This window comes from Palaemon carinicauda, chromosome 37 (assembly GCF_036898095.1).
Source record: "Palaemon carinicauda isolate YSFRI2023 chromosome 37, ASM3689809v2, whole genome shotgun sequence".
Taxonomy (NCBI): domain Eukaryota; kingdom Metazoa; phylum Arthropoda; class Malacostraca; order Decapoda; family Palaemonidae; genus Palaemon; species Palaemon carinicauda.
In genome coordinates, this window is record NC_090761.1 from 69501921 (window position 1) to 69516576 (window position 14656).

At 35.9% G+C, this 14656-nt stretch overlaps 1 long non-coding RNA gene across 1 annotated transcript; it reads left to right on the plus strand.

The window, feature by feature from the left end:
• Positions 1–2913: 2913 nt before the first annotated feature.
• LOC137629181 (uncharacterized) lies at positions 2914–13872 on the plus strand. The gene is made up of 2 exons (XR_011041474.1): positions 2914–3039; positions 12474–13872. It is a non-coding gene; the product is annotated as an uncharacterized lncRNA (long non-coding RNA).
• Positions 13873–14656: the final 784 nt, after the last annotated feature.

Below are 14656 nucleotides of genomic sequence, written 5' to 3' on the forward strand. Positions count from 1 at the left end.
TTCATACGTATGACATATGTGCACAATAGGCCTACTCCTCGCCCCCCAACTTACACCTACCCTCCTCGTCGACGTCGATCTGCGATGGCGGACATCCTTCCTTCTACGGCGACTCCTTGACAGAGGCCTGGCTGTCCCGAATCCACAGAGGAGGAGAGAGAAGAAGACGGCTAACCGGGAGTCCGTCCAGGACTGCCCTTCCCTGACCGGCCCTCTACCACCCCCCTCCCCCTCTCGAGAGAAGAAGACGGCTAGCCGGGTGTCCTTCCAGGACTGACCCGTTCCCTTACTGCCTAACTAGCTAACCCCCTCCCCCTCTCCCTCCCCTATGCATTCGGGCTCCCACGCCCCCCTCAAAAAGTCTTAAACCGCGTCGTTCTTGCTCGCTGCCTCCGACGACCAACCTGGTACCTGAAAGTAGACTAAAAAAACACGCACATTAAACTGTCAAATGCAAATATTAATATATCAAATACGACATGGAAAAAATACTCAACTTTGCATTCGGCGATCTCAGCTCCTGTCCATCACTGCTACCTCCCACGACCAGCCTGGTACCTGAAAGTAGACTAAAAAAACACGCACATTAAACTGTCAAATGCAAATATTGATATATCAAATACGACATGGAAAAAATACTCAACTTTGCATCTGGCGATCTCAGCTCCTGTCCATCACTGCTACCTCCCACGACCAGCCTGGTACCTGAAAGTAGACTAAAAAAACACGCACATTAAACTGTCAAATGCAAATATTGATATATCAAATACGACATGGAAAAAATACTCAACTTTGCATCTGGCGATCTCAGCTCCTGTCCATCACTGCTACCTCCCACGACCAGCCTGGTACCTGAAAGTAGACTAAAAAAACACGCACATTAAACTGTCAAATGCAAATATTGATATATCAAATACGACATGGAAAAAATACTCAACTTTGCATCTGGCGATCTCAGCTCCTGTCCATCACTGCTACCTCCCACGACCAGCCTGGTACCTGAAAGTAGACTAAAAAAACACGCACATTAAACTGTCAAATGCAAATATTGATATATCAAATACGACATGGAAAAAATACTCAACTTTGCATCCGGCGATCTCGGCTCCTGTCCATCACTGCTACCTCCCACGACCAGCCTGGTACCTGAAAGTAGACTAAACAAAGAACATATGTTAAATTATCAAATCCTATCTCCCCAAACTCCCTCCCAGTCGTACCTAAACCTATTCCTGCCTTATATACCTAGACAAGGACCCACTTAACTACCCTCCCATCCTGCCACAAAGGATATCTGACCAGCATTACTTCGTCTGGTATGAAGAAAGCAAAGCATAGCCCTAAACTGTCAACTTTTTTACTTTAACGAGGGGCTGCTAGTTAAGATAGTTAAGAAACCAATTGGACTTGACCAACCTCTTGTTGGCTGATTACACTTCAATTTCAAATGTATGCTGTCGCTAATTACAATCATTACAATTCGGTAGTTATTTCAGTACGAGTTTGTTATTAAGAACTCTCACTGCCTATGTTTACCCTTCCTAGGCTATTCTCCTGTCTTCAAATAGAAATGAGCAACGGGAAACTATACAAGACAGTTTGACATGAATAACCATAACAACTTATCAACGATCACTTAATGCATTTCCCAATTGGGAGTTGGTTTAATATTAATAACTTTCTCGTACTGAAATAACGACCGCATCCTTTAAAAGAGATGATATTTTATAGTAATTATAGACAGGTTTCATGTTTTTATTGTAAATATCGTTAACAATAAATAACTGTAATTATTAATTGCACTAATATTGTTAACGTTTATTGTTAATTACATTAAAGTTACTCTTATTTTGTTATTATTAATCCCATTATTGTTACGATTACTTTGTGACAATTGTGAATTATTCCTGACATCCCCGAGTGCTTTTGTTAATTCTCATTTTACTTTTGTTATCTTAAATTCTCTTGTTTATTAAATAATTAAAATTCACAGCCAAAATGTTAATATTAATGAATCACTTTAATATATTAATAAAAAACGACATTTGAAATAGATATCAATATTGAGAAAAATACGTAAGACTGGAATATGTTCATAGCCTTTTTTTCTTTTAATTTGCCATTTATAAAAAACTCAAGATGATGAATTGTTATTATTAAGGAAGCATTTTGGTCAAAGCAATACACAAATGAGATTCAGATCTCGATTAATTTCAAGAGAAATCTGAAGGTGAAAGGGAAGTGTAGTTGTATAACAAAACATTTGAGAAATATAATGCTATGGAACTCGATTTTCGTGTGAATCAATCAGAAACAACATAAAGAAATGACATCAATTTCCAAATGACGTTTATTGTAATTACTCTAGAAGTTTTATTCCAGCTGTGACCAAGTTGTGGAATGATCTTCCTAATCGGGTGGTTGAATCAGTAGAACTTCAAAAGTTCAAAGTTGGAGCAAATGCTTTTTTGTTGACCAGGTGGACATGAGTCTTTTATAGTTTATTTATGACATATTTGTTTTTGATGTTGTTAATAGTTTATATATGACATGTCTTTTTTGACGTTGTTACTGTTTTTAGAATGATTTATTGTTAATTTGTTCTCTTCATTTATTTATTTCCTTATTTCCTTTCCTCACTGGGCTATTTTTCCCTGTTGGAGCCCCTGGGCTTATAGCATCTTGCTTTTCCAACTAGGGTTGTAGCTTGGCTAGTAATAATAATAATAATAATAATAATTAGCGATAGCATACATTTGAAATGGAAGTGTAATCAGCTAACAAGAGGCTGGTCAAGTTCAATTGCTTCCTTAACTATCTTAACTAGCAGCCCCTCGTTAAAGTAAAAAAAAAAAATGGCAGTTTGAGCCTGTTGTTTGCTTTCTTCGTACCTGACGAATGAATACCATCCGGTAGTTACAATCAGTTTCGGCATCTGGCCTCTTTCTTCAAGGATAGAAGTTGGCAATTGACCAAAATAAACTATAGGACCTATTTAACTGCAGTCTGGTGAAGGTCCCACGCCATAAGGATATCGCTGTAAGTAAAGGTGCTTGAAAAACTGACTTTTTCGGTGAATCTGAAGCTCGACGTATTGCGCGTTTAACCATAGTATTAGTTTGTTTCATGTTCCAGTTATAATTGGTTTTACTTATCTAGGAGTGTTAGGAAACATTAAGGCTGCTTATATTCGTATTACAACTGTTCATCGCCGACAATTCAGCGCAATGATAAATCAGCGCAAAGACAGATCATCGCAATTTTGTGTACTTGTGTGTTTATTTGTCTTGAACGTTCATCTCCCTCTCTCTCTCTCTCTCTCTCTCTCTCTCTCTCTCTCTCTCTCTCTCTCTCTCTCTCTCTCTCTCTCAAATATTCTAGTTTGTCAACTCGCGTATCATATTCAGGAAATATTGTCTTCACAGGTAGTAGGTTGGCCAGGGCACCAGCTGCCCGTTGAGATACTACCACTAGAGAGATATTGGATCCTTTGACTGGCCAGACAGTATTGCATTGGACCCCTCTCTCTAGTCACGGCTTATTTTTTCTTTGCCTACACTTACACGGAATAGTCTGGCCTATTCTTTACATATTCTCGTCTTTCCTCATACATCTGACAACAATGAGATACTTAACACTTCTTCACTAAGGGGTTAATTTACTGCACTGCAATTTGTTCAGTGTACTTTCCTCTTGGTAAGGGTAGAAGAGACTCTTTAGCTATGGTAAGCAGCTCTTCTAGGAGAAGGACACTCCAAAATTAAACCATTGTCCTCTAGTCTTGGGTAGTGCCATAGCCTCTGTACCATGGTCTTCCACTGTCTTGGGTTAGAGTTCTCTTGCTTGAGGGTACACTCGGGCACACTATTCTATCTTATTTTTTTTTTCTTCCTCTTGTTTTTTTGAAATGGTGTGTTGGGCAGGCTTAATAGAAGGGCCATGGATGCCTGGTGGTTTATCAAGAGGTTGTCTTTTCCTTTTTCTGATTTTTTCTTCTCAAAACCATCCTTACTGTCCTCCCTTCAGTTGAAGTGGCTATCCTGGAGGGTATTTAGCCTTGCATGGTGTATCGGCTCCTCCATGTTGACCAGTTTTTCCGACTTTTTACTATAGTCTATGGATATCATTAATCACTTTTATTATTATTCTGTACATATTGTTTTTGTTTTAATTCTTGTTAATCTAGTTTTTAAGTATGATGTCTCTTTTTTATTTCTATTAATTCTTATGCTGTCTGGAGACATTGAGCAGAATCCGGGACCAGTACGTCCTAGATTTCGTCAATGTCGTCTTCTGTATTGCAATATTCGTGGTCTTCATGCAAATATCCGAGACCTTACAGTTGCGTCCAGACAGTATGATATTCTTTTGTGCTCAGAAACTTTGGTTTCTAATATGAGGCACTCATCTGAGCTCCTTATAACTGGTTTTAAGAAGCCAATAATGCTGAAACGTGATTCCATTCCTAGGGCCAGGGGAATGGCGGTGTATATTAGGACCGAGTACCCTGCTTCTCATAAGTCCTGCTATCAATGTGGATGTCATGAGATTCAGGTAATAAAAGTTTGTGGCAGGCATAACAACTTTTATTTGTGTTCAATCTACCGGAATCCAGACATGGATGATTCTATCTTTGATTGTCTTCTTACCATTATGGCTAAGATACAAGAAGATGATAGAAAGGCTTCGTTTGTCTTTGTTGGTGATTTTAATGCTCACCATAGGGAGTGGTTGAGTTCTATCTCTCCTACCGATCGCCATGGCTTAAGAGCTTTAGACTTTGCCTCAGAATCAGGCTGTGAGCAAATCATAAATGAAGCTACTCACAGGTCTGGTAATTGCTTGGACCTCGTATACACTGACTCCCCTGGCGTTATAACTAGTAAGGTTGGTTCTCCAGTCGGGACTTCTGATCATGCCTTGATTTCATTATTAGTGAAGACTGAGCAGCCTGTCCCTGATATATCATATTCTTGTAAAATTTATATGAAATCCCAAGCAGACTGGAATGGGATTTTGCATGATCTTTTGTGCTTGAATTGGTCACAATTATATAATAGTGTAGATCCTGTTGTCCCTTTGAATGAGAATCTAGTCAACATAATTGATAGGCGTATCCCTTCTCGTGTGCTAAGGTACCGAGTGAAGGACAAACCGTGGTTCAATGATGATTGTAGACGTGCTTATTTGGAGAAGCAGGAGGCCTATCACCTTTGGAAGGGTAACAGATCAGATTTGACCTGGAATAACTATACTCAGCTTCGAGCTTTTGCTCAGAGAGTTTATGCCTCAACTGAAAAGGAGTACAATTTAATCATAAAAGAAACCCTCTCTGGTACAACTCAGGAACATAAATGGTGGTCTACCCTTAAATCTGCACTCTTTGGTGTAGATGCAACAGTTCCTCCTTTACTTAAACCAGATGGCTCAGTCACTCACTGTCCAAAGGAAAAGGCAACCCTTTTGGCTGATGTTTTTGACAGTAAACAGAGTAATGAAAAACTTGAACTTCCTCATTCCTGTTTTCCCGAGGCTAAACTAACTAGTTTAGCTTTTCGATCTCGTGAGATTAAAGCTCTGTTGATGGACCTTGATGCTTATGGAGGTGTAGACCCTAATGGTATTTTTCCTTTGTTTTTTATAAAGACAGCAGATTTCTTAGCTCCAAAGTTATCTGTTATTTTACGCAAGTTAGCAAGAAGAGGAGCTTTTAGCACTTGTTGGAGAATTGGTAATGTTACTCCTCTATGTAAATGTGTTTGTGGTAGCTCAAGTCCCACTGATTACCGCCCAATTTCCATAACTCCCACATTATCTAAAGTTTTTGAACGTCTTCTGGCAAAACGTCTTAATAGGTTTGCTGAAGGTAATCATCTATTCCCTAGTTTGCAATTTGGTTTTCGGAAAGGCCTTGGAGCATGTGATGCCCTTCTTACAATCTCCAATGCAGTACAGAAATCCCTTGATTGTGGTCGGGAAGTTCGTATGATTGGCCTTGATTTTAGTGCTGCCTTTGACCGTGTTAATCATGAGGCCCTTGTTTTCAAACTGAAACAGTTGGGAGTGGGTGGGTCGTTTCTTAGCATTATTATTGATTTTTTAAGTAGTAGATCTCAAAGAGTTGTTGTTGATGGGCACCATAGTGAGTATAGGAATGTGATATCCGGTGTTCCACAGGGTAGTGTTCTTGGCCCATTACTTTTCATACTATATACACATGACATGTGGTTTGGCCTAGAAAATAAGCTTGTTGCATATGCAGATGATGCTACTCTCTTTGCATCAATTCCATCCCCTGAATGTAGATCTGGGGTTGGTGAATCCCTTAATAGAGATTTAGCTAAAATTAGTGCATGGTGCAAATTATGGGGTATGAAGTTGAATCCTAACAAAACTCAAAGTATGATTGTAAGTAGGTCAAGGACGGTGGCTCCTCAACATCCGGATCTCAGTATTGATAATGTTTCTTTAAATTTGTATGACTCTTTCAAAATTTTAGGCGTGATTCTTGACAGCAAATTTACTTTTGAGAAACATATAAGGTCTGTGTCTTCTTCAATTGCACAAAAAATTGGCTTATTGAGAAAGTCTTTTAAGATATTCGGTGATCAATCTATTCTGAAGAAGTGTTTTAATTCTTTTATTCTACCTTGTTTTGAGTATTGTTCTCCTGTCTGGTCTTCAGCTGCTGATTCTCATCTTAATTTGTTGGACAGAAACTTACGGTCTATTAAATTTCTTATTCCTGATCTAGATATTAATCTCTGGCACCGTCGATCAATTAGTTCATTATGCATGTTGCATAAGATTTTTCATAACTCTGACCATCCTTTACATTCAGATCTCCCTGGACAATTCTATCCTGTTCGTAATACTAGGCAGGCAGTTAATTCTAATAGCCAGGCCTTCTCCATCATAAGACTCAATACTACGCAGTACTCTAGAAGTTTTATTCCAGCTGTTACCAAGTTGTGGAATGATCTTCCTAATCGGGTTGTTGAATCAGTAGAACTTCAAAAGTTCAAAGTTGGAGCAAATGCTTTTTTGTTGACCAGACGGACATGAGTCTTTTTATAGTTTATATATGACATTTTTGTTGTTGACGTTGTTAATAGTTTATATATGATATATCTCTTTTGACATTACTTTTTTTAGAATGATTTATTGTTAATTTGTTCTCTTCAGTTATTTATTTCCTTATTTCCTTTCCTCACTGGGCTATTTTTCCCTATTGGAGCCCCTGGGCTTATAGCGTCTTGCTTTTCCAATTAGGGTTGTAGCTTGGATAGTAATAATAATAATAATAATAAGCTCGTTCACATTTGAAGTGTTTTGCAGTGTCCTGTTGTCCAGCATTCGTCCTCATCGGCTTTTTGTTTTCAGTATGATCTTGTTCCATTCGAATATTCCATAGCTCAGACTTAAAATTAAGATCTTTTCTTCTGCGGCGAAATGTGCGTCTTATGTGTCTTCGAAATACTATTACTTTTAGGGGTTTATTTCTCGCTCTCCATCAAACACTAAAGTCTGTTCAGGCGGGCCTTGGTGTGTGAAAATCATTTCTTTCCAGTTGATATTTTACTCTGTATCTTATCAGGCTTAATAGTTTTCAGGTCACTATTATAAAACTTTCTAAAAAGATAAGTCTTCAGGTTTTTCTTGAAAGCTGCCACATTTTTGCTATTCTTGACATCAAGTGGAAGGTCGTTGAAGAGTCTCGGTGCAGCATAACTAAACGTTCTTCCTCCTATTGCATGATTCACACTGATTTCGAATAGTCTATGTGGGTCATCGGCATGTCTATCTCTTACAGCAGCGCTGGTAGCTTGAGGGTAGGGGACCAAGCAATCACGAAGATATTTAGGCTTATCACATGTAAGTGCTTTGTGAGTCAACAAGCAAATCTTAAATTCAATTCTAGCCTTAACAGGTAACCAATGTAGATCGATCAGTGCAGGAGTTATTCTCTCCCGTAGTTTAATGCCCTTTATCAGTCTAGCCGCCTGGTTTTGCACATTTTGAAGCTTTCTTAGTAGTGTATTGGGCAATTTATAGTACAGAGAATTGCAATAATCATGCCTTGATATTACGTGACTCATTTGATAAATATTTTCTAATAAATGCTATGTTTCTCAGGTGATAATGACACACTTTCACTGTGTTCACTATTTGGTCCCTCAATGAAAAAAATTACAATCTATCAGTACACCCAAATTTTTCACAACAAGCACAATCCCAACATCAGTGTCACCAATTTTTATACTTTGAATCAACTGATAATTCTTCAAAGCCACCTTTGTGCCAAAAAAACATACATTCTGTTTTATCATCATTTAATTCAAGCTTTTTCCTCTGCATCCATGTTTTTATTTCAGTCATTATCTCGTCAATTTTCTTCTCTGTATCTTGTGTTATTGAAATTGAAAGGTAGAACTGAGTATTATCTGCATATAGTTTAAAGCCCACTTTTTGTTTTTTCAAGATGTGTGATAGCTCGATAGTGTATATGTTGAACAAGATAGGGCCCACAACACTACCCTGTGGTACACCTTTCATAAGAATTCTCACTGGATCGGTTTCCATAAACTTCTACAATAGTCTTCCTATTCATTAAGTAACTTTGTAAAAATTCCATTGCTTCCTCAGTCACTCCAATAGACTTTAAATCGTCAAGTAAGTACTCGTGCACAATAGTATCAAAAGCAGCACTAAGATCTAACATAATCAAAATTCCACACTTTCCCTCCTCAAGAAGACCTATCATATCATTCATTATTGAGCATAAGGTAGTTTCTGTAGAGTGATTAGCTCTGTAGGCCGATTGATTTTCCGGGAATACCTCTAACTCATCAATATGCGCCCATAATTGCTCACTTATGATTTTTTTCAATAAGCTTCGACATGTAGGATAAATTTGAAATGGGCCTATATGAATTTAGCTCGTTTACATCACCTTTTCCTTTGTATATTGGTTTCATCAACGCAATTTTTTCACAGCTAGGAAAACAGGATTGGGATATACTTAGGTTTATTATGTTCAGGTAAATATTATATAAAACTTGCCTGTTAGGAGCTTCACTTATTGAACTGTTTGGGAAAGGGTCGTTTCCACAATATGTATTCTTCATCTCTCTCATAACCTTTAACAAGTCGCGCATATTTATTTCCTTAAATTTTATCAACTTCTTACCCTCCTTCACTGGCATAACTGACTGTCCTTCCAAGTGATTTTGGGGGAAACCCTCTATAAATTTTATCAATTTTTTCATTGAAGAATATAGCAAATTTCTCTGCACAAACATTATCAGGCAAGACATGTTTTTTTCTTTAATCCCATCAAATCATAAAGGTTTTTGTAAAAGTACCTCATGTTATTAGTTTTTTTACTTTCGCCGTTGTAGAATTTTCTTTTTGTTTTTTCTAACAGGATGTTATAGTCATTTCTGGCCTTATTATAAAGATTTCTGGCTTGTGAGGATTTGGCTCTTTTCCATCTACCCTCCATTTTAAGTCTCTTTTTGCCTTTAATAGCTCACTATTATACCATCTAACATTTTCGTGTACAACTATTTGTTTGCTCTTTATGGGACACATGGTATCGTACATTTTTCCAAAATTGTCATTATATTTCTTGGTATAACACCCAACACATTCTCTATCTACCATATGTTCACATTGCGTGTTCCCACAAGACATTTGCGCTACACTAGCTTCAATAAAATTCTCAGCATCAAAATTTTCCCGTTCCCTATATGTGATCCATTTTTTAAATACTCTAATGCAATTTATATTAACATCAAAAGTGATGAGTTTGTGTTTTTGAGATCTCAAAGTCTGGTTCCACTTCAAGGTTTCTTATTAGGTCAGAATCTTTCCCACATATGACCAAGTCGAGTGTATGACCACCTACTCACGATACCGAAACACTATTGATTAAATTAAACATCTCAAATACTTCCTTGAGTTCTTTAGTCTTATAATCGTTTTCATCATCTACACAAGAATTAAAGTCTCCACCAATTAATGTATTTTTAATATCGTCCACCACACCCTGGTGGTTTACATAAAATTATATTCAATACCTTACTGTTTCTTGTCAGTTATTATTATTATTATTACTATCCAAGCTACAACCCTAGTTGGAAAAGCAAGATGCTATAAGCCCAGGGGCTCCAATAGGGAAAAATAGCCCAGCGAGGAAAGGAAATAAATAAATGAAGAGAACAAATTAACAATAAATTATTCTAAAAAAAGTAACAACGTCAAAACAGATATGTCATAATATATATAAACTATTAACAACGTAAAAAACAAATATGTCATAAATAAACTATAAAAAGACTCATGTCCGCCTGGTCAACAAAAAAGCATTTGCTCCAACTTTGAACTTTTGAAGTTCTACTGATTCAACCACCCGATTAGGAAGATATATTCAAACGTTTCAAATACTATTTCATTCATGATAGAAACCCTAGAGAAGGTTTTCGACACGAAGACACTCACTCCTTCTCCAGTCCGATTGAATATCTCTGTATTTCATACTTTAATTTTTCAATGACGTCAACAACATCATCAATAGAAATGAACTAGTAACTAGGCAGGTTATTTTTGACTAATGTTTGAATAAACTTCTTGTTTTTTTTTGTGTTTATATATATATATATATATATATATATATATATATATATATATATATATATATATATATATATATATATATATACTATATATATATATATATATATATATATATATATATATATATATATATATATATATATATATATATATATATATATATATATACTATATTTATATGATATATATTATATCATATATATATATGTATATATTATAAATATATATATAATCATATATTATATATGTATTACATATTATATATATATATATATATATATATATATATATATATATATATATATATATATATATATATATATATATATATATATATATATATATATATATACATATATATATATCATAAATATATTATATATTATATATATTATATATATATTATATGAATATTATATATATGATATATTATATATATTATATATATACTATATATATTATATATATCATATATATAATATAATATATATATATACACTTATATTCACTTTTGGTGTTTTGTTTACGATTTCCTTTAATGTCTAGGGCTGAATTGTCTTTGCGCTGAATTGTCTTTGCGCTGAATTCTCGGTGCTCCCTTTTATATACTCCTGAAAATGTTTTGTATCTTCATATTTTTATTTTTTTACGTGATACTTCGAGTTTTCGTAGCTTTTAGTCACTGTTACTATGAAGTGTTTCAACACTTTTCTTAATTATAGACATTTTGTTAACTTTTAGTCCCTAAATTTACTTTCAATCAACACTTGTGTTTTGGAAACTTTGATAACTTTGGATGAACTCCTTTTGATAGCCTTGGATATGAACTGTCGATGACTTCTAGACCTTTAGAAAGCTTAATTTATGTCATGTAAATTTAAAACCCTAACTTGGTACTTACTATAGGCCTAATGCTTAAATTTCACTACTTACTGGTAGCCGAGCCATTAAATGCCCAAACCTTAATAATCAGCTTTCATGATATTGTATAAAACATTACCTTCATACTTAAATTACAGGGCCTCTTACGTTCACAGTTTTATGTATTACTTACTTTTACGGGTTTATTTCTCGCCCTCCATCAAACACTAAAGGTCTGTTCAGGCGGGCCTTGGTGTATGAAAAAATAATTCCTTTCCAGTTAATATTTTGCTCTGTATCGTTATCAGTTATTTCGCTAGCATTTGTATTCAGGCTTAATAGTTTTCAGGTCACTATTATAACACTTTCTAAAAAGATAAGTCTTCAGGTTTTTCTTGAAAGCTGCCACATTATTGCTATTCTTGACATCGAGTGGAAGGTCGTTAAAGAGTCTCTGTGCCGCATAACTGAACGTTCTTCCTCCTATTGCATGATTCACACTAATTTCGAATAGTCTATGTTACCTTTCCATCAAGACAGAGATTATCAATTAGATATTTTGAATCTTAAACGCTACAAGTTGGAATCCCTTTGTACTTGGTATTACACCAGCTGCATTATACGCTAAGAGGGGGATACTCCAAAATCAAACCACTGTTCTCTAGTCTTTGGTAGTGCCATAGCCTCTGTACCATGGTCATCCACTGTCTTGGGTTAGAGTTCTCTTGCTTGAGGGTACACTCGGGCACAATATTCTATTTTTTTTCTATTATTTTAAGGTTTTTATAACTTAAATAGGTATCTATTTTAATGTTACTAATCATGAAATATTTTGTTTTTTCTTGTTTCCTTTCCTCACTGGGCTATTCTCCCTGTTGGAGCCCCTGGTCTTTTAGCATTCTACTCTTCCAACTAGGGTTGTAGCTTGGCAATTGATAACAACACTACCTAACATAAACTTTCTTTTCATCCAGGTAGAAGTTTGAGTCTCCGAACATGCTTGAACCTTGTCCCATTCGAAGTCTTCATTGCCCCAAGAATCGACAAATTGTAGTCTTGGGACCCAATCCTTGAAACCCCCTTAACCCTTGACGGAAATAATTGGCAGAAATGTGTAAACTTGCAAATGACAACCAGAAGGTCATGAATTCGCAAGACACTGCCTTTGAACTCTACTGAAGTGGATAGATATTATGACTTTAATGATTGGACAGCTGGAGTCTTCGCTCTCTAGATGGACAGCTGGAGTCTTCGCTCTCTAGATGGACAGCTGGAGTCTTCGCTCTCTAGATGGACAGCTGGAGTCTTCGCTCTCTAGATGGACAGCTGGAGTCTTCGCTCTCTAGATGGACAGCTGGAGTCTTCGCTCTCTTGATGGACAGCTGGAGTCTTCGCTCTCTTGATGGACAGCTGGAGTCTTCGCTCTCTTGATGGACAGCTGGAGTCTTCGCTCTCTTGATGGACAGCTGGAGTCTTCGCTCTCTTGGTGGACAGCTGGAGTCTTCGCTCTCTTGATGGACAGCTGCGAATTTGAGAACTCGTGGGCTGAAAGCCGAAATAAGTGTTTAATTCCTTTGGTGCGAGACTTTCTTGGCTGTGAAATTTTTACTGGATTTCACTTTTTGTTTTCCGAAAATTGCTATAATATATTTTATCCCGTTTAGTCTTAACATTTACTGTTATTCTGAATCACTGCAATGAAAGTTAAACTGTTTTTTTTTATGGGAAGGTCTTGTGACTGTTTAAAAAACCTATTTTGAAACCCTTGCTTTAAATGAATACCTTCCGAGCAAATGCTCATTTCAAACTCTATGAAAGAAACAGACTAGACCAAACCTAGCTATGCACTTCTCACTTTGAAAATATGAACTCATTATTGGCCATAACCATAAATGTAAAACTGATCGAGTAATGATTAACTGGGTTTAAACTTGGAATGTATTTAATCAAAAGAATGATTATATATTGTGTCAAGCAACAGGTCTTTCATACTGGCTGGAAAAATTCATCATGGTGTAGTTTATTGTTGCCATTTTGTCTTTTATTTATTTTCTAGAATGTATTTAATGAAAAACACCAGCATATCTTACGAGTACCGTCAAGCAATTGTCTTTAATTTTATTTTTGTCTTTTATTTATTTTCTAGAATGTATTACTGAAAAACACCAGCATATCTTGAGTACCGTCAAGCAATTGTCTTTAATTTTATTTTTGTCTTTTATTTATTTTCTAACATATATTTAATAAAATCATATATCTTGTGAGTACTATCGAACAATTGTCTTTATAATATAGTTAGCCTTCAATTAGGTTTTCTCTAAATTGAAAGTCGCGTCGTTTTCTTTTACTTGAGCCCACTTTTCTAGGGGTAACTTGCTTATAGATTTCACTCGTATACTGTATATCATTTAAATATTAAATTATATTCTTATCAAATTCAGCTTTAAAAGGCCAACCTAATCGTAGAAAAAGACCGAAAATATAGCATTCAAGGCTAACCAGTTATAGTTACCAAATTTAGGTAACGAGCATCCAGGTGATCTGATGATAATATGATTCATCGACTCAAGTTGAAACTAATTCAGTGTTGCTTTAAGTGTGGTAGAGTAGAGATGTCTGCGCGCGTTTTCTATTTCGGTTCATCGGAGATACATAGTTTCAAGCTGAAGTGGTACATCATTGTGAAAAGTAAGTACAACATTTGATTTCAATGTGTAGCATATTGATTAATATTATTCTATGGATGTTTCCTTTGTGTGGATGTTTTAAACTCTGCGCTTTCCAGTGGGGAAAGTGTAGACACTATAGTCAAACCATTCTGTCGTGGCCGCTGAGAAGAGCTTGGTTCATTTTCATTTGAAGGAATCACTCTTTAGAGACAAGTCGAAAACCTTTGAAAACAAAGATAAAGCCAGATTAAGAGATTAGGCACCCCATTTTCCTCACCCTTTCTTTACAACTGTACTAAATCGTCTAAATAAAATCAGCTTTACTATACTTCCTTGGTTATCGTTTTTTCTGCTGGCACACTGCAATATATATGGAGATATTTCAAATCATTTTATTGTTCTGCCTTTGTCAGATACTTATCTTTCATAACTGATATCTCCAAACTTATGGTGGTCGGGTCACATCTGTCAATCAATGGTCATCCAGC